Source organism: Lolium rigidum, chromosome 7 (assembly GCF_022539505.1).
Source record: "Lolium rigidum isolate FL_2022 chromosome 7, APGP_CSIRO_Lrig_0.1, whole genome shotgun sequence".
NCBI lineage: Eukaryota > Viridiplantae > Streptophyta > Magnoliopsida > Poales > Poaceae > Lolium > Lolium rigidum.
The window spans coordinates 84,858,490-84,876,961 of NC_061514.1; the positions used below are offsets into that span (position 1 = coordinate 84,858,490).

Here is an 18,472-nt window from a genome sequence, read left to right on the forward strand (position 1 = left end):
GGGGATAGTTGGCGGACGCCTCTTGGCGGTGGTCGGGAGTTGGTAGATGGCAAGGTGGGCAGGGGTGATGAGGAGTGTTTGCTCGGAGGACCGGCATGTCCTGCGGTTGGAAATGGCGGAGGCGAAGAGGGGTGGTGCCGGCGGTGATCTAGTGGGGGTGGGCGAGGGAGGGGCGAAATGGGGGGGTTTTCCTATGTTGTCACCGACAATGCTGGCCCACTAACTTTTCAGCTCCATCCCCCCTCCTGTGGATCAGGCGTGGCTTCAAAGGTGAAATGGGGGGGGGGGGGGGGTTCCTCTGATGTCATTGACAATGCTGGCCCACGAGCTTTTCAGCTCCATCCCCTCCTCCCGTGGGTCAGGTGTGGCTTTAAGGGTGAAATGGGTTTTTTTTGCTCTGTCGTCACCGACAATGCTGGCCCACGGATTTTCAGCTTCATCCCTCCCCCCCCCCACGTGGGTCAGGTGTCAGGTGTGTCCTGGGGGTCAAATCGGGTTTCAGGGGGCGACTGAGCGAACTTTTTGGGTCCGGCGCCCCCAAATCCTTTGGGGTGGATTTGGGGGAGGGCCAAGTGGATATGCTCTTACCTTTTGGCACATTTAGGATGCTCGTAACAAGTTTCGATAGGGGTACAGTACATCCTTGTAGTGTTGTTGGGATGAAGCCTGTCGCCTACCACAAACATGAGACCTCGAGGGCACTATCTTGGTCTCCGCCGAGGTTAATGTTGATGAAACTCTATTGATTCTTCTCAAAGAGCAGGTGCTGGTATTGTGGTGTGTGACCATCGCGGAGATTTGGTCGATGTTTGTGCTAACAATTCTCCAGAGGTTACAATACCTGAACTCGCAGAAGCAATTGCAGTTAGGACGGCGCTCTTTTGTCAAGAATAAGGGTTTGGATGGTATTATCATCACGTCTGACTACCTCTCTCTGGTGAGGCGAATCAAGTCCACTGAGAGGGATCATTCTACATGTGGGCCGGTGATTCAAGACATCAAAACTTTGGAGAGGTCTTTTAATTATATATTTTTTCGGAATGGGTATCATGGGCATACACGTTAAGCGATCTCCCTCAAACAAGAAATTAGGCACGATCCGGGAAACTATTTGTATTGACTAGTATGTACTGACCGCTCGTTTGATCAAGATCCTAAAGCCTGCAGTGTGCAGCAAAACCTCAGCTGAGTAAGTCCAGGACAGAGACCCAAAGAAGAAATATTACACGCACGATGTGGCCATTCTGCCTGGAGGAAGCTCCATGCTACCGCTAGGCACTAGTGCACTAGCATTTTAGCACGCCAATAAATGTGAAAACAACCCGTCGGTGGATGACCACTTTGGTCGAGAAAGTTATATCTGATACAGCGAACTGGATGATGGGAGCAGAATGGCTAGCCAGTCTATATCAGATGATCTGGGCAAGTTCATCATATGGATCTTGAATACTACTCCATAACCAAGCTAGCATTAGTAGAGGCCGGATAGGAAAAACATAGGCGTGAGTCTAAGATATTAAAAGAAAAACCAGTGAAAGGAGGAAGAGATGACGAGCTCATCGCCTGTACTAGCGTCGGCTTGTCCGAGGAGGGAAGAAGCCACGGTATCAGGTTGAGAGATGCAGACTGCTGCGAAGGCTGATCGGCTCACTCGGAGCCTGGCGGCTCCCTTTCTGGCTGTGAACCGCGGCCTGTTCGTCTTCATCGCCGCGATTGTCGCCGGCGCTCTCGTCTCCGCCTACTGGATATCTGCCAGCACCAGAGTAAAGTTCCTAAAGTGCCTTGTAGCATCTCTGTCTTGTTTCCTGACATGCCGTGACATAATTCCAGATGCATCAAGCCATATTGCAAAGCACTACCAGTAGTTGAGTTTGTTCATCCGTCAAGCTGGGTAGATTCTTGGTAGGTCAGGATCAACTGCGAGTCGAGACTGTACTTGGTACTGGCCGACCAACGCATCTGGATTTAGAACAGTATCACGATTGCCGACAACTCTGCCGTGCAACCAAAGCATCCACTGAACTTCATAAAACAATCTCGTTACAAAACAAATCGTGTTTAACAATTCATTTAGATTGCATCAGTTCTTCTAGCATATGAGTAACTTGTTAAAAAGCATCATGCAAACTACAGGTTGCTCCAATCATTCCTATCGCCACTAGAGCCGTAGCTCAAAACGCTGCAAGTGCAAGGAGTCCGGAGCCGGCGCTGAGTTCTGCCCGCTTCACCAGTCTAGGCGCAAACCGGAGACCGTCCGAACCTGCCGGTTTGTCGCCTCTTCCTCAGAGACATCCACCAGCTCCGGCCTGCCCTGCCTACTTCCGGTGGATCCACGAGGACCTGCGGCCATGGCGAGTCACGGGGATCACGCGCGAGACGTTGGATGGCGCCCACCGGTACGGGCCGAAGTTCCGGGTCACGGTGATCGCCGGGCGCCTCTACGTGGCGCGCTACGGCCGGTGCTTCCAGACGCGCGCCGTGTTCACGCAGTGGGGCATCCTGCAGCTGCTCCGCCGCCACGCCGGCCGCGTCCCCGACCTCGACCTCATGTTCGACTGCCAGGACCTGCCGGTCGTGGACGCCGGCGACCACGCGCCGCCGCCGCTGTTCCGGTACTGCGGCAGCGAGCCCACGCTGGACATCGCCTTCCCTGACTGGTCCTTCTGGGGCTGGTAAATACACGCATTCTATCACGTACTACCATACAGCGTCTGTCGAGTGGTACATTGTCGACTGGTTCTGTTTCGATTTACGAAGGCCGGAGCTGAACATAAAGCCATGGGAAGCACTTAGAAGGGAGATCGGTGAAGGGAACGCCGCGCTGCACTGGACGCGCAGGATGCCGTACGCGTTCTGGAAGGGTAACCCGACGGTGGGCACGGTGCGCTGGGAGCTCCTCAAATGCAACGTGTCCCGCGAGCGCGACTGGAAGGCGCGGATCTATGCGCAGGCACGTCCACAACGCCACATCGATACCGTAGTTCAGTACCAGTAGCCTGCAGGCTTATGAACGCTTACGTACTGCATTTTTTTCCAGGACTGGAGAGAGCAGGTACGAAACGGGTTCAGGGAATCGATGCACACACAGGTAAGGTAATTAAACTCCGTTCATCACAGTCACATTCACATTCGTGCGACGTGTAGTGGCTGACAGTCAGGGACATATATTCTTGCAACGGGAAGGTACAAGATCTACGCGGAAGGACGCGGGTGGTCGGTGAGCGGGAAGTACATCCTGGCGTGCGACTCCATGGCGCTGGTGGTGCGGCCGAGGTTCCACGACTTCTTCTCCAGGGGCCTCCTGCCGCTGCTGCACTACTGGCCCGTCCGCGACCGCGGCCAGTGCCGGTCCATGGACTTGGCCCGTACGAGGACCTGCGTACACTCCTTCCTTTTTTTTCGGACGAACGGCAGCTGTCACGATTCGGCCAACGGGACGAGAACGGGCCCCGCACGGGAGATGGACCGTCCCTGTAATTAAGGAGCAGGCACGCCGCGCGTTTTATATACTAGGACAAAACCCGTGCGTTGCTACGGATCACATCCCGTAACTAAAATCTACTTCTTTAAAAAAATCAGCTTCGTTAAAATTTAAAAATTGCAAGTGTAAGTATTGTCATAATTTTCATTGAACACTTCTAAAAATAAAATACAAAAATACCTAGTAGAATTAATCAAAGCCAACAGCACTAATATCTTCTACAGTTCCAGATAAAGCTCATTTAGAGGTTTCAGCTGTACTCGGATGCGAGCGCTGCTACCTGCAGGTTGCTCCCGGTCGATGAGGAGGCGACGGCCGATAGGATCAGAAAGGCAACATCATCTTAAACCAGAGTTTGAGCACTTGTAATGTATTGCACGGCAATGAACTGGCCGCTAGATTTTTTTATTAAGGCTGTGATTTTCGCCAAAGCTTGGTTTCTGTGGACACGTGAGATCACTCAAGACTATGGCGGGTCGCGTGGTGTTCGTGTATGCAGTACCAGACCTTTCTACTAATTGTTATGGAGTGCTACATCTAACATCTTTGATTCGCTGGTTGTGATTGTGCCAGCATCATTGTAATATACAAAATCTGACAGAACGATGTCGTTCAGAGGCTCACAAAAGCTACTCCTCAGAAACGCACTGACGGAATAGTTGGAACTGGGAGCGCGTCTGCGAAGAAGGTGCGCGGCTGGTCCTCGCCAGCGTGATCACGGTCGAGGTAGGCTGCGACCGAGGATATACCGACTCCGCCTCGCCGGCATGGTGGCGGCCGAGGATATACCGCCTCCGTCGCGACCATGCATGGGAGTATAGCTGTATAGGCCGGGACCGAGGATACCCGCTCCGATGCGACCAAGGGAGTATATGCGGCGAGGACAGCCTCGCATGTCCTGGAGAGTAGATGCGATGAAGAAGGCCACCGTGAAGCCAGTCTCTTGGAGCATCTCACATGCAGCGCGGTGGTTCTGTTCGAGGGGATTGTGATGCGCGGGTTGGCAAAATCGCAACCGTGGCCTTTCTCCCTTGGATACGAAACAGACGATTTGTTCGAACGGGAGAAAAGAAAATCCAACCGGTATGACTTATGGGTGGCAAAGTGGGTAATTTCAGTCCGTTTTTGTATTTTGATGAGAGGGTAAATCCGTCCAAAAAAATGTTGGACCGCAAGAAACCTTATTTTCTTTATTATTATATATATAGGTATAGATAGATAGTAAATTTGCCCGTGCGTTGCAACGGGTTTATTAAAATAATTTTTAATCTGTTCTATATTGATCACTTCTGCCCCAAAATGGATTGACTTGCGCGTTGATTTATGGTATATGTTTTATTAGGCTAATGCTCAAAACCCTAGGCGTGTTAATACTTTCCCTTTTTTCCAAACCTATAGAGTTTTCTATCTTGAAAACATGAGCACATATTTCTTCCAATGATACTACTCACTATTGCTACTGTAGAAGATTTAGTACCAACCATCAGGTATACGTATTATTGACATTTCAACACCCCTAACTGGAAGAAGACATCTTACACAACAACCAATTAAGATAGAAGCACATGGACCTTTTCAATTTAGCATGAACAAACATAGAAAAATTTGAGTTTATGTTATAGTTCAAAATGCAGGAAGGAGGACTTGAAATATCGTTTAAAGACAATTATCAGAATAACCGAAGTAAACTTAAAATAAAAAAATCAACCAACATGTGGTGTATACATAATAGCTCTCCATCAACCCTTACTTGTAGACGACGTAGTGTCCAATTTGTTGATTATGTAGTGTCGAGGGTGCTGTGATAGATCAGCCTTGATGTAGTGTACAGCTTGTTGGTAGATCCAAGACAGACAATCTGTCGGACCGCCCTGCGTGCGAGTCCGGCACAACATTGACCTTTGCCGCCTCGTTGATGATCCTCGGCAGCCACGACCTTATCTCTGCACTTATCAACAACTGCAGCATCCAACACCAACTCCTAGTGTATCTGAAGAAACATGTTGAGTTCAGCCTCTAGGCGCACCCAAGTCTGGTCATTTACACTGATGTGCGTGAGCAGCTATAGCAACATGAATGTTCAGAATTTCAGATAGCAATCTTTGTGTGAATGGAGGAAGCACCTAGCAGCATACATTGAAGAAATTAATTCAGTTTGATCCACAGCCAAGCTAGCTTGAAGGTATCGGCCACGCGCGGCAGCTGGTACGACAACCTCCACGATGCGAGCTGCATGATTTCCATCAGCGCGCTGGAAGAATGCATGTCCCCGTCGATGTTGTGCCGATTGCGGTCCGACGCAGCACGCCCAAAGTAAATCCAGTTAATTAAGATCAAGAGTGCAGCAAAAAGTTAAGATCAAGAGTGCAGCAAGGTCAGCGAACTGCTTCGTCGACATGGCGCAGCGCTCGTCAGGATATAATGCAGTTTCGCACTTAGTGCGCCGCCCGCAGCGGCGCTCCTCTTGGTCCTGACGTGCCTAGTTTCCCGGTCCTCCTTAACCTTTGGCGTGATCAGAAGTTCAGAACCCTAGACGAGAGGTACACTTTGCAGATGACTTTGACGTCGGCGACATTGGCGACCTCAGCTAGGCTGTTGCAGAATTAATCCATGAGACACCTCATGATCCTGCCGCCCGCGTGTAGTGGTACTGGTTTGCCAGCTCTCGCCCCCGTCGACAACCCGGCTCATGAGTCATGACCTCCGCCGGGAAGGAGGAGGTGGTGGTGGTGCATCAAAGTCGTCGTTATTTTTCTGTTTGTCTTAGATCGATTGTTGCAGAGCAAAATCTAACGCTCCTATATTTTTTGGTATAGACAAAGCCAAGAAAAGACCGACTCGCGCGCGGTTCTGATCGTGATTCCCACACTACACCTGGACTCTTTCTATTACCTCAGAGATTCAATCTGGACTCTGCGTATGACGGTTGTCTCCCGTCCGAATTTTTGGTCTGCTCCGATCGTTGCTTCTGCTGGCGTTTTTCTTTTGACGTGCAATACATAGGCCAGATCGGTGTCCAGACAACGACTGAGGAAACCTTTTGAGTTAAACAAAGTTTCAGACCTAGCGCCTGTGTCCGTGGCATACGGTATGATCGTTAGCTATTTAAAGAAGGATCAGGTCCAGCCGGACTTTGTGTGGCTCCATACTCGACGCGGTTCAGCTGGACAGGGGGAGACGTAGGAAAGCTGGGCACGACGGACGAACGAAAACGAACGGACGAAAATCAGGTGTGACGGACCAAACCACGGAAACGCTTCTCCCTTTATTATTAGGTATAGACTAGAGGCTGGAGCGCCCCTTGGGGCGCTTCCTAGCCGGCCCTCTGCGTCATAATCATGGCACAAACCAATAATACATTGTTAGGTGTTAACTATCAACACAATAACCGATTGGGTTTAGAAAGTTGGTGTAATGCAAAACAGTGAGCATACGAACTCAAACCATAGATCTTATATTTCTTTCAGGACCAACACGTTGAAGTTTATTAACTCCAACAACATATATTGGAATAATGAAAAAGAATAAAGAAAGTAACAACATCGAATTATTTGACGTCAGTGTACATTTCTTCTAGATAAGTCGAAAGTTAAACAAACATGTATATCCAGTAGAAACTCAGGTATCAAGAATATTTCGGAAGACAAGCATGCCCATTCTCCAGAGGAAATTCACATATGCAGCCAAAAGCTCCCTAGGTCTTCACGCAATCTTGTCCGAAGTCCCAAATGGCAGCAGCAAGCTCATGAAATGTGAAAATTTATGCACAACCTTTTGGCCTTTCTCGCTCCGATAAATAACACTTCTTAGAGCCCGATGCAACCCATGGTCTCAGATAGTATAAAAGCAAAATGGCACTGAGCAGGCTGTCAAGTTTTCAGTAGCAATCCGTTACTTAATAATGGAATAGAAAATGGGTGCTACTATTAGTTCTAAAATAATATTTCGGTTGTAAAACAGGAAGTATGCTTTGCTACTCTAGAAGGTATATAACTTGCAAGGCAAATCTTACCTTACAATAACTTAAAAACTAAACATGTGAAAAGCTAAGACATGTATTTTCTATACATGCATAGTATAAAAGTAAAAGCTATAATTTGCTCGATTCTTGCACTATAATGGATTCTATCAAAAGTTGGAGCAGAAGTTGGCATATACACATCTGAATCCTTTGAATGCATTGAAACAATTTACTTGGTCAGATATATATCACTTAGTATTCGGCCTTGTCTCGGATTAGACAAATCAGGTCAAACCTGCATATATCAAAAAAAAAAAAACCAAGCATAGTCAAAAGGAGCAACTGTGCCGAGACCTGGCACAAAGATACACATCACAAATTATGTTTCAGTATTGTTGTACCAAATCTCAAGTTATGCTCATCTTAAAAACTAATTCAGGTTGCAAAAGATAACCATTCATATTGTTTTAGCAATCTCCAGTTGCAAGTCAGAAGCAAAAATGCAGAGATAAAAAACTATATATCCCACAAACTAAAACCAAAGATATCATCCATTTTCTATATGAGATGGTTGATAAACACCTGACCGGTTCAGCCTAAAGTTCCAGATTCTTGGTACACAGCCAAATACACATTTGTATTTCATGAAATTTCTTTGGCACTGCACAAGGGTACAAAGACTTCGAATAGAGAATAATATGGTAGAAAATAAGATGCGGACGATACAAGTCGATTCTTTTTTGCACACATAACTATTATTGACAGTTTGACTAATGCAACAGAACTATCAAGCTTCTTTGAATCCCCATTATAAGCAAGAATTTCTAATTAGTAGGCAAGTCAAAATAAACAAGAGAAAATAGAAATCCTCAGGAGGACTTTGCTCATTTACCTCAGTGGATTGGCTAACATGAAAATTACGCTCATTTACAAGCAGAAATATCCATAGATATAAAGGGACATATGTGCACATAACCGTTTTGTTGTTTAACTCATATACCACTAAAAACGTAAACAAATCTGAGAGGAGGAGGATGCAAAACTGCTAGAAAGTAGCAAGCATGACACATGAATCATATCGATTGAACTTGTAATTTAATGCTACATACCAAACTGGAACTTTGCAGATCAGGTATCCGAAGAACACATGGATGTTCAGTTAATTATCCTACAATGTCACCAAAAGAATTTAGCCATAAATTTGGATCATCAAAAAAATAACTACTCTGTCCGTTCACAAAATATAAGATGTTTTGGCAAGTCAATTCAGCTTACCAAAATATCTTATCGTTAGGAACATAGGGAGTACATCAAAGTGAAGTTACATTAATATTCTAAAATAAACTTAATGTCTGAGAGAAAATTTACCTTCTTCACTTAGCCATGTAGTTATCAAGGAGCATACAATGTGCAACCTACAAGGTACTTCCTAACATCTAGCAGTGACCGCACAATTCCTAATGAATTCAGTGTCAGAGAGATGAGTTACCTTTGTTATGCATCATTGCAACATCATGCAGCCTCTGCGTTGCTTCCCAACCATCAGCAGCTAGATCTTGAGACCATGAATGTAAAAAAAACATGAAAATGGATTCTACTTCCTGGTAGAAAACTGGGGGAGAAGAAATAAAGAGGCAAAAAGACAGCAATGTAAAGAGAAGACATATGGTATGGTGAGGTGTGAAAGCTGGGTCTTCTATTGTCCTCTGAGGTAAAGGATTTTTGTCGTCTGTAACTTGGTAAAAAGGACGAGAATGACTTACATATACGAACCTATAGCAAGAAAGAAAATTGTGTCAAATGGTGCAAATTAAATTCAGTTAGTTTAATAAGCGAAGAGAAAGAAATTAATCACCTAGTAAACCTTTCAGCGCATTGAAACATAGGCAGTTATATTCAACCTGTGTGAAGAATGCAATGAAAATTTATTTATTCTGAGTCTGCAATAATAGGAATAAGGGAATAATCTCCACATCTTAGTATTAATAAACTTATAAACATATATATACCTGAGATGCAGCCATTAACCTTACAATTTACGCACTGTCAAATTCAATAGAGGATAACTATCATTAGAAATTCAGAATAAGCCTACTTTGACAAACAAGAAACATAAATTGGGATATAGCACGACCACTACTGCCTATTCAGTAACATTTTTCATCCGCACAGTACAGTTCAATCCGTCTCAAGCTCAACTTTTACATGTACGGCATCATCCCTCACCATCTCTTCTTCCACACTCGTGTATGCCTCCTCCTTTTCATCCCAGATCTCACTGGTTGCTAGCTTTCCCCACCCTATCTGACTCCTGATTTCATAATTTCATGAGAATATTAGAAGAAAATCTAGCCTGCACAGAATATTACCATATTTTTGGCCTCCTAAAATATAAATGAAATTTGGTGGGGATGAGAAGACAGATGATCCATGACCTGGAGAGGAGAAGAAAACATACCGTGATGCGGGCTCGCCCATCCATCCACCGAATCCGTCTGCACCCGATGCGTCCTTTTCGCCATCCTTCGTCGCCGACAGAGTAGCAGCCCATGGTGACCTTCACTTGTACTCCCATCTGTGAGAAGAGGAGATGAGATGGCGGCGGCCCCGTCAATCTAGGGTTAGCGAAGGCTTGCAGGGGAAGGACGGCCTAGGGGGAGAAATCACAGAGGAGGGCGAGGAGAAAGAGTGCCAGGGAGGAGAAGGAAGGAAGAACGGGGGAGGAGGGGCGTACCTGAGGCGCCGCCGGGGAGAGATCAACGCAGGTTGAGTCTCTCCTACCGAGAGCTCTTTCGGGAGGGGAAAGGGGGGGACGAGCGGGGTGGCCTTTTCTCCCTACCGGCGGGCGACAGGTCGGTGTCGTGGAGCTCCCTAGCATAGGGCAAGTACCCACGCACTTGCTTGTTCTCAATGCCACCTAGGCACCTACACGAGGTCTGACCTGTGCCCAAGCCCAAGTGGTAATCAATCAATTTCGGTACGCTTCCCGCCAAAAGCCTTTTCCTTGGACCAATATTAGCCACTGGATGCCCGACAAGTAAAATGCGTTACTGCCTTTTTTTTTTCCTTACGGAAAAATATACTACTTAAGTCATCCCTCAAATTCGTGCACCTCCCTACTCGCGTACGTGAATATTGCTGCTTCTCCATTGGCCATCCATTGCTACTACAGGCCACTTCTTTTCGGCTTCTACGATGGCTTATGGGGAAGCTTCTTCCTACCTACTTCTCCCAGAAGCTCTGATGCCAAATTTGTTCTGGCTTATACTCGAGTTTAGATCAAACTAGATTATAAGCCAAAACAAATTTTGGATTCGAGCTTCTAGGAGAAGGTGGTGGGGAGAAGCTTCTTCCAGAAGCCAACGGAGAAGCCGAAAAGAAGTGGCCCTACGTACTACTCCGCCTCAGTCCCCACTATTTATTTAATTACTGTACCAAGGATAGGTCCCGACCAAGGTTTTTTCTACTCGCGTACCTGAGTAGCAACGCCGCCAACACATTGTAGCAAGCCCGACCGTCTGTTGTAGCGACACTGGACGCCGCTTGCAGCAACCTCCTCCGCTCGCCGGCTGTAACTGCTTCCGCCTCCCCCTTGCTGCAGAATGGACGACCGCCTCGGCGTTGCCTCCCCTCACAACGGCATGCGGATTCCGGCGCGGAAGCCCCCCCCCCCCCCCTCCCCATATGGAAGCGCGGCCACGGCTGATTTCGACCTGGGAGCTCCATGCCCAGCGGCGGCGAGGCGAGTAGCATAGCACGACTGCAGATTCCAACGCCTGGGCACCATAGTAACGCGCGAGTCGTCGATAGCGAGGCGGAGAGCTGAGCACGCGCGACGGATATAGGATTCCGTGAGGCCGCGGCAGCGTTTGGGAACCCGAGGTGTCGGTGGCCCGTGGAATGTGGCAACGGATGGAGCCATGCCGTGAGCGAGCAATGGAGGAGGATGGGGAAAGGGAAGACGAAGAGAACGAAGGGATAAGGTGCGGTTGGGCGGTGATGTGTGGGTCCTCTACGGACGCGTGGCATGTTGTGGAGGCGGAGGAAAAGTGCGTACAAATCGTCCGGGGGAATACCAGCCTTTCCCTTGTTTAAACGGAGATGTACATGTACTACCACTCTTTAGTACTCCCCATCCATCCGGAAAGAAAAATATGTCGCATAGTTATCTAATTTGGATGTATCTATACATTAAATTGTGTCTAGATACACATCTAAATTTACATAAATCTTCGACATCCTTTTCAGGACAGAGGAAATATATAGATATATCCGTATTTACATAATTCTCTGACATATTTTTTATGGACGGATATTTTGAGGCAAAAAGAAAGTCTACTGTACTAGCCTTCGTCTTTCTTCTTCTTTGCGTCATACGACCTGCTAGTGCTGTACCCGAACCACTAAGATCACTCAGCTAATAACCAATTATAGGTTCAAAATAGCTACTCCCTACGTTTCCAAAGTGACTACATGCATACGGGTACTACAAATGAGTGAATCTACGCGTTAAGAGTAGACGACATACAAATCAAACTGAGTGTAAAAGCTGACTCGATACAAATCAAATGAGCGAATCTACACATTAAAAGAATTCGATCTACCCAAAAGTTCAGCACTCACTCCTCCCTGGTGGTCCTACTCCACATCCCTGCGACCTTTGGATCGACGGGGAAAACCTAGATGGCGCCGACGGTGGGGCTCGGCGTTAGCCGCGGCCGGTGGGAGCTAGACGAGTTTTAAACACAACAGGTGAATCAACGCAGACGGAAAAACCTGGCACGCTGTTTAGGATCTCTTCTGCTTTAATTAAGAAACCAAAAGCACTACAGTACTATTTGAGCTAGTTACCCATCCCAGTTTAATAAACCAACTAGCTATCGGTGTTCATGCCCCCATTGCACACTTTGAATAAATCTAACACGAGCACGCAATGTACTACTAGCCAAGCCAATAAAAGCTCGTTACAGAGTGCACACACAAGACTCAAAAACAGACAGCTTGTCAATTGTTGCCTGCTACTGGTGGCGGTGACTGCATGCATAGTACTCCCTCCTTCACAGTTTACAGGGCGTCCTTGAGCTATCTCTGGGACCAAGGCAATCGTTGATTGGATCTAAAATCGTTTGAGATGAACGGAAAAGTAGCAGGCCATTAAACCTTCCACGTCTAATTTTATGCTAATTAGTCTCTTTGGTATTCCTCCCGGCCAGTAAATGACTCCTTTTCGTGCATGCATTGGCGGAGAACGATTCAGCCGGATCGAGCCAGCGATCACACAGCCGAAAGGAAACCAGGAAGAGGAGCAATTTGTGGGCCAAAACGCTCCACTTAATTTGGGTAATTAATGCTAATACGCCTTATAAGTGCTGGTAGTGGAAATGTATGGATTTGGAAGTGCGCCCAGTATACCGTGAAGGAGGGAGTACTAGTAATGGATCAGCATTTAACTTGGCACATGCAAATAATTAACATTCAGTCAAGCATACCCACAAGTTCAACCAAACTTCAGCATCCAATGCACATATTTCTCTCTCACACACACACAACAGACTTGCATGAAACTATTGCTCGACATAAGAAACAAGATATACCAGGCTGGCCACTCAGAGTTCTGTTCTTCAAGTAACATACCGGCAAGACTGCTTCAACTTGTCCTCATTCCCCCTTCCATGTAGCTGCCACTTGACAAAGTAATAAGTAAGTTCATCAATTTGACAGAGTTAAGAAACGCACTACTAGGGGGAAAAAAGGCCAAACAGTTCACATGATACTTAAACAACACACGAATTCAAGTGAGATACAAATTCAAGAGAAAATAGACGCTTTTCATCCATAGCGATAAGGAGTAAAACAGTGATCGAATTGTCAATTTAGATAGACTACAACTCCACTAAATAGCATTCATTTCAATGGGTCAAATGTTGGGGCTCGCTCTGGCAGCCCCTCTCTTCTTCTTTTTTTTTTTCTCTGCCCGTAGGATCTATGTCAGCTCTAATCTTGATATTACATATCTGCATATTTTAGTTTCTTGTTAAGCATGCAGTTTAGGTGTCGTAGGAAAGCAGGTGAAGCTTCAGCCATGCACAGAGGTGAGATGCCTGCGATGGTCGTGCGATGCGACTGATGGCGAGATACCCAGTGCCGTGTGATGCAGCTGCATGAGAGAACTGAAGGCAACGTGTTGCAGGTAGTTGTTTACCTAGTCGTGGCGTAGAGATCTGTTGTTTATGTATGAGTGTGCATTGTCCGGGTCATGTGGATCCAAGAGCGTTTCCAGGATATGCATGCGGTTATGTGGTTAGTGGCGTGAGTGAGTTAGTGGCCGGTCAGTTAGTGGGTAGCTACTCCAGAGTCCCTTGTATAAATATGTGCATTGAGCTAATGGAAAAGACGGCCGTGAGGGCTGAGTAAAATGTAGCCAATATGGTCTCACCGGGAGGAAGTTGCAAAGCAAATATTCTCCTTGGTGAGGTGTGCGTGTGTGTTGTGTAGTATTTCTCACCATGAGTGTGTTCTTGTGAGGTGAGAGAGACAAGAGAGATTGTGAGAGATCAGAGGTAGAAGAAGAAGAAGAGAGGGGCTGCGAGAGCGAGCCCCAACATCAAACAAAGCTGTTTCGAAAACGAGCTAGATCAGCTTCGAAATTAAAGTAAAGTTCAAGCACAGCACCTCACAATTGACACGGCACAACAGTACAGCAGTGAAGTTAACATCACCAAAGAAACGCACTACTAGGGGGAAAAAAGGCCAAACAGTTCACATGATACTTAAACAACACACGAATTCAAGTGAGATACAAATTCAAGAGAAAATAGACACTTTTCATCCATAGCGATCAGGAGTAAAACAGTGATCGAATTTTCAACTTAGATAGACTACAACTCCACTAAATAGCATTCATTTCAATGGGTGAAACAAAGCTGTTTGGAAAACGAACTAGATCAGCTTCGAAATTAAAGTAAAGTTCAATCACATCACCTAACAATTGACACTGGCACAACAGTACAGTACAGCAGTGAAGTTAAGATCACCATTTATATTACAGAAAAAAGAGCTACCTTTCGATTACCTTGGTGTCCTGGGGAAGCACCGTAAGCTCATCTTTGCCGGTCTTGTACCGGGGCAGAGAGAGGGCCTGCGAAGAAAACACCTCTGTCCCGATCATCCTGCCGCTTTGCTGCTGGCCAAATCCTTCCCTAGTCAGACTGGCACAAAAATTCAATCAATACATGCCAACTCAATACAAAGAACTGTTATATGATTAACTCTCTACAGCAGCAACAAATCATAAAATAGCACATGATATATACAGTAGCAAAACATCTGATCCCTCCCATCACAAGAGTTATTGATGTGCACTTAAGTGAATCGAATCGAAATTTAGGTAGTGCATATGAGATGCGGCTGCGCAAGACTTGCAAGTGAGATGCAAATCCAGCAGACAAAAGACGTTTTTCATCCAAAGAGGTGTCAGCAATAAAGCGGTGACCAAATTATTAATTTAGAGAGCCTGCAATTCCAGCAAATAGCATTCTTTGGGTGAAACAAAGCTATTGACAACTTAGCAAGATAGCAGCACAAAAATAAAGTAAAGTTCTAGCACAACTCACAATTATCACAGGCACCACAGTGCAACATTGAAATTAACCTCACCGCCTGTAATACAAATACCTAATCCACCCAGCAGTAAACATATTGCACAAACACAACCGGCTAAAGGTCTCGATTATCATCAAGACATGGAGAGGAAACAGAAACTTCACCTAAACACAACATGGAGTAGAAAAACAAGGCCACCGCTGTCCTTTAGTCCTTCTCGTTATCCTAGAACAAGAACAAAGCATGGTCAGCAAAGCAAACCCGGATATCATGGTATACATGGCAACACATGGTAACAGCAGCACATGTAATCTACAAATGCATCTTTCGAAATAAACAGCAGCAAATGCACATAACTCCATGTGAATTGAGCATTAACATTTACTATGAAATACACTGATTTTCAGCCAAACAGAGTTGCATACGCACACATAAACAGTAAGATCCATTTGTTTTAAAGCTCACTCTCCAGCATTCTAATTTTCTGACATACACATGGATGTTGATTAATTCTCAACTTTGTTTAACTAAACAGTGTCAAAGCAATCGCAAGAGCTACAGGTGGACGAACTCTAACCGATGCATAGACATTAAGCCTGAACACACAAAAAATAGCATGATTAATGTACTAATCAGAACAGACCATAGCAACTACCTGTCCTCTCTAAATTGCTCAAACTATACATGTAAAGAAGGTTCACACAGAACTGTTTTGCATCAATGCGCAACCAAACGTGCAAACCATTTGCAGTTCTTCTTCCCGATAAAAACTCCTGGGGGTACAAGTCCCAGTAGCACAGCAAGGAATTTTGGTCTTACCTGCAGCTACAGATCCCTGTAGCTCGCTAGCAACAAATATTGCAGAGGTAATATACTAATCAACAGCAAACCATAGGAACTAAATGCCCATTCTCAATTTCTCAAACTATATATGCACAGATGTTTTGCATACAACTGATTTGCATCCATGTGCAACCAAAGCATGAAAAAAAAATCCCTGCAGATTGACGAATTGGTCTCACCTGCGGCGTTCTAACCCTGCATACCGCGAACGGCGGCAACAATCAACCCCACATCTCTCCTCCGGCTACCTGCACAAGAAAGAAGCATTTTTTAAGATTAGGGAGAAGAGGATTGGGGGATGGGGGTTGGGTCACGGCTCGTACCCCTTCGGTGGTCGGCATCACGGCGCCGGCGACGCCGCTGGAAGGTTCCTCCCGCACGGCCAAGACCTCCGGAAGCGAGGACCCGGTGGTGAAGGGGGCGCACGGGGACGGAGCTGCGAGGCGACGACGGGGAAGCGGAAGACCAGACAGTGTCGCGTCTGGCCTTGCCCGCGTCTTCCTGGACGCCTGGCGGCCGGCCGGCGACCTCGGGTTTCTTGGCGACGCGGTTGAGGCTCGATTGGAGGCGCGTCATCGATGGATTCTGCAGGGGGGCTGTTCCGGAGCTTCGCCGGACGCTGGCGAGGTCGGGGAGACCCACTAGGCGGCGGGGCTGGAGCGACGGAGCTGGGGTAAAGGCTGGTATCTCGCAGAGGTTAGGGAGAGAGAGAGGGGCTAGGCATAGGACTGGTAGACGAAGGGGACTAGGGGAGCACTGGGGCCGTCGGCGGGAGAGGGGCGGGGATGGCCTGCCGGCGGCGCAGGTGGAGCAGTGGTGGCCGGCGGCAGGGTAATCGGGAGAGAACGTGGAACGCGAGGTGCTGTGGGTGGGAGGGGAAAAGGCGAGGTGTAGTCCGTGATTAATAAGTAGCGGCTTGTTCTAGACTCAACTACACGCGCGTGTTAAACCATATCGATCAATGTGATTAGCTAGCTCCATGTGTGCATGTCCATGATGCATCACACCACGTCGTGAAAAAATTCCACCCGTGCCCATACCACCTACTCCATGTATGCAAGCCATTGGGATATCTTCCATGTGACTATTCTCGGAAAATACAATTGTAGCTACCGATGTGGACACCTTGACGGTAGCAACCGTGTCCCGACGATGGTGGAGGACCTAGGACCTACGGAGTCGAGGCCACACTGTCCACGTCGCCGAACGAATGCATAGTCGTGCGCGTAGGAAAAACTCGTGAACCAAGATAACACCTCGAGACACCTTGACTCGGAATGCTAGACTCTAGCTAGGAGCTCCGCTCAAAACCTCATGACACCGAAGGCATGAATATCACCAGGATAAACGAAATAAATGTGTACAAACCAACCGTAAGAGCACCTAGGGTTTTAATATTCTTATGACCAACTCTAACACTTACAAAAAAAAAAAATTATATGCTACCGAGTAGTTTTCATGGGGCCCACTGAATTGGATTTTTAATGCTCCTATGACCAACTCTAAACTATCACATGGAATCATCACTTTCGACTGAAAGCTAGGGTAGACATTGCAGAGCCCATCAAATAGGGTTTTTCAGGTCTCTATGACCAACTCTAAGCAAAGAGAAATGTTTGGAATCGTCACTTTCAACCAAAAGCTAGAGGTAGACGTCGCGAGGCCCATTGGATAGGGATTTTCGTGCTCCTATGACTAACTCTAAACAGTCAAATAGGTGTTTTTATGTTTCTTGCTAGGATTACGATGAAGACCCGTAGCGAAGTTTCTTCATACTTGTAGTTGGCGATGTTGTGCGGTCTCGGTATAACATCTTGAAGGCATAAAATTCTTTTAGCTTGTTGTCTCTTTCCCTCTCCCTCCAACCATTGGGTCTGCTCATATGGAGCTAGCTCGTGTTCATGGTGTCCTAGAGGTTACATGCGCATCCTTCGGGGGCGTCAATAATGCGCTATATTTTGATCATCGCCAGGGCACTCTAGCGTCGCATGGTTTTGTTCGTCCACCGTCTTTCGGGGCAACGCCCTGGTGTCCTCATGTAATCTTGCTATTCTTGATCATGCGATAGAGGCTCATCGGTATTCTTTTGCTTGATATCCACCCCCTCCCACACTCGGTTGTCCTCCCGCCTCAGGTGCCGCCGGTGGAGCTCTCCTAGACTCTAGCATTAATTCCCGCCCTGGTTTGTGATATTCTTGATTTGCGACTCGGCCGACTCACATGATGCATGTGGCGTGGTCGGGTTTATTTTGACGAAATATTTTAGAAATATATCTTTTGGAAGATAATTAACCCAGGTATGACAATTGGTGAAGTAAGTGTGCATGCATGTGCTTGTCGCAAGCATGCAATGGTGTGTTAGATGTATGTACAAACATTCAGGTCCAAGAGAGACACTAGGACTGCCGTCTTTATTCAGGTTGGGCCCCCACGCCGGCGACCATCCCAGGCTGGCCATGGTTGCCGCCGGAGACACCAAGCAGATCGCGTAGTCCGAAGACACCGCACACGCCTGGGCACCGCCGCAACCGAAAGCCAGCCCTCCACCGCCGGCCGCCGAGAGGCGATGAGAAGGGGACCTAGGG

General features: G+C 46.9%; 2 long non-coding RNA genes and 1 pseudogene across 2 annotated transcripts; 1 reads left to right on the forward strand and 2 right to left on the reverse strand.

The window, feature by feature from the left end:
- Window positions 1-1,426: 1,426 nt before the first annotated feature.
- Window positions 1,427-4,196, forward strand: LOC124671616 (annotated as a pseudogene).
- A 3,653-nt stretch (window positions 4,197-7,849) lies between these two features.
- On the reverse strand, window positions 7,850-9,380 carry LOC124669749. Its single transcript, XR_006992311.1, has 3 exons — window positions 9,298-9,380; window positions 8,552-9,215; window positions 7,850-8,103 (listed from the first exon to the last, which is right to left on the reverse strand). It is a non-coding gene; the product is annotated as an uncharacterized LOC124669749 (long non-coding RNA).
- Window positions 9,381-12,901: 3,521 nt separating this feature from the next.
- Window positions 12,902-16,275, reverse strand: LOC124669629. Its single transcript, XR_006992271.1, has 5 exons — window positions 16,211-16,275; window positions 16,067-16,135; window positions 15,209-15,269; window positions 14,515-14,650; window positions 12,902-13,120 (listed from the first exon to the last, which is right to left on the reverse strand). It is a non-coding gene; the product is annotated as an uncharacterized LOC124669629 (long non-coding RNA).
- Between the last annotated feature and the right edge of the window lie 2,197 nt (window positions 16,276-18,472).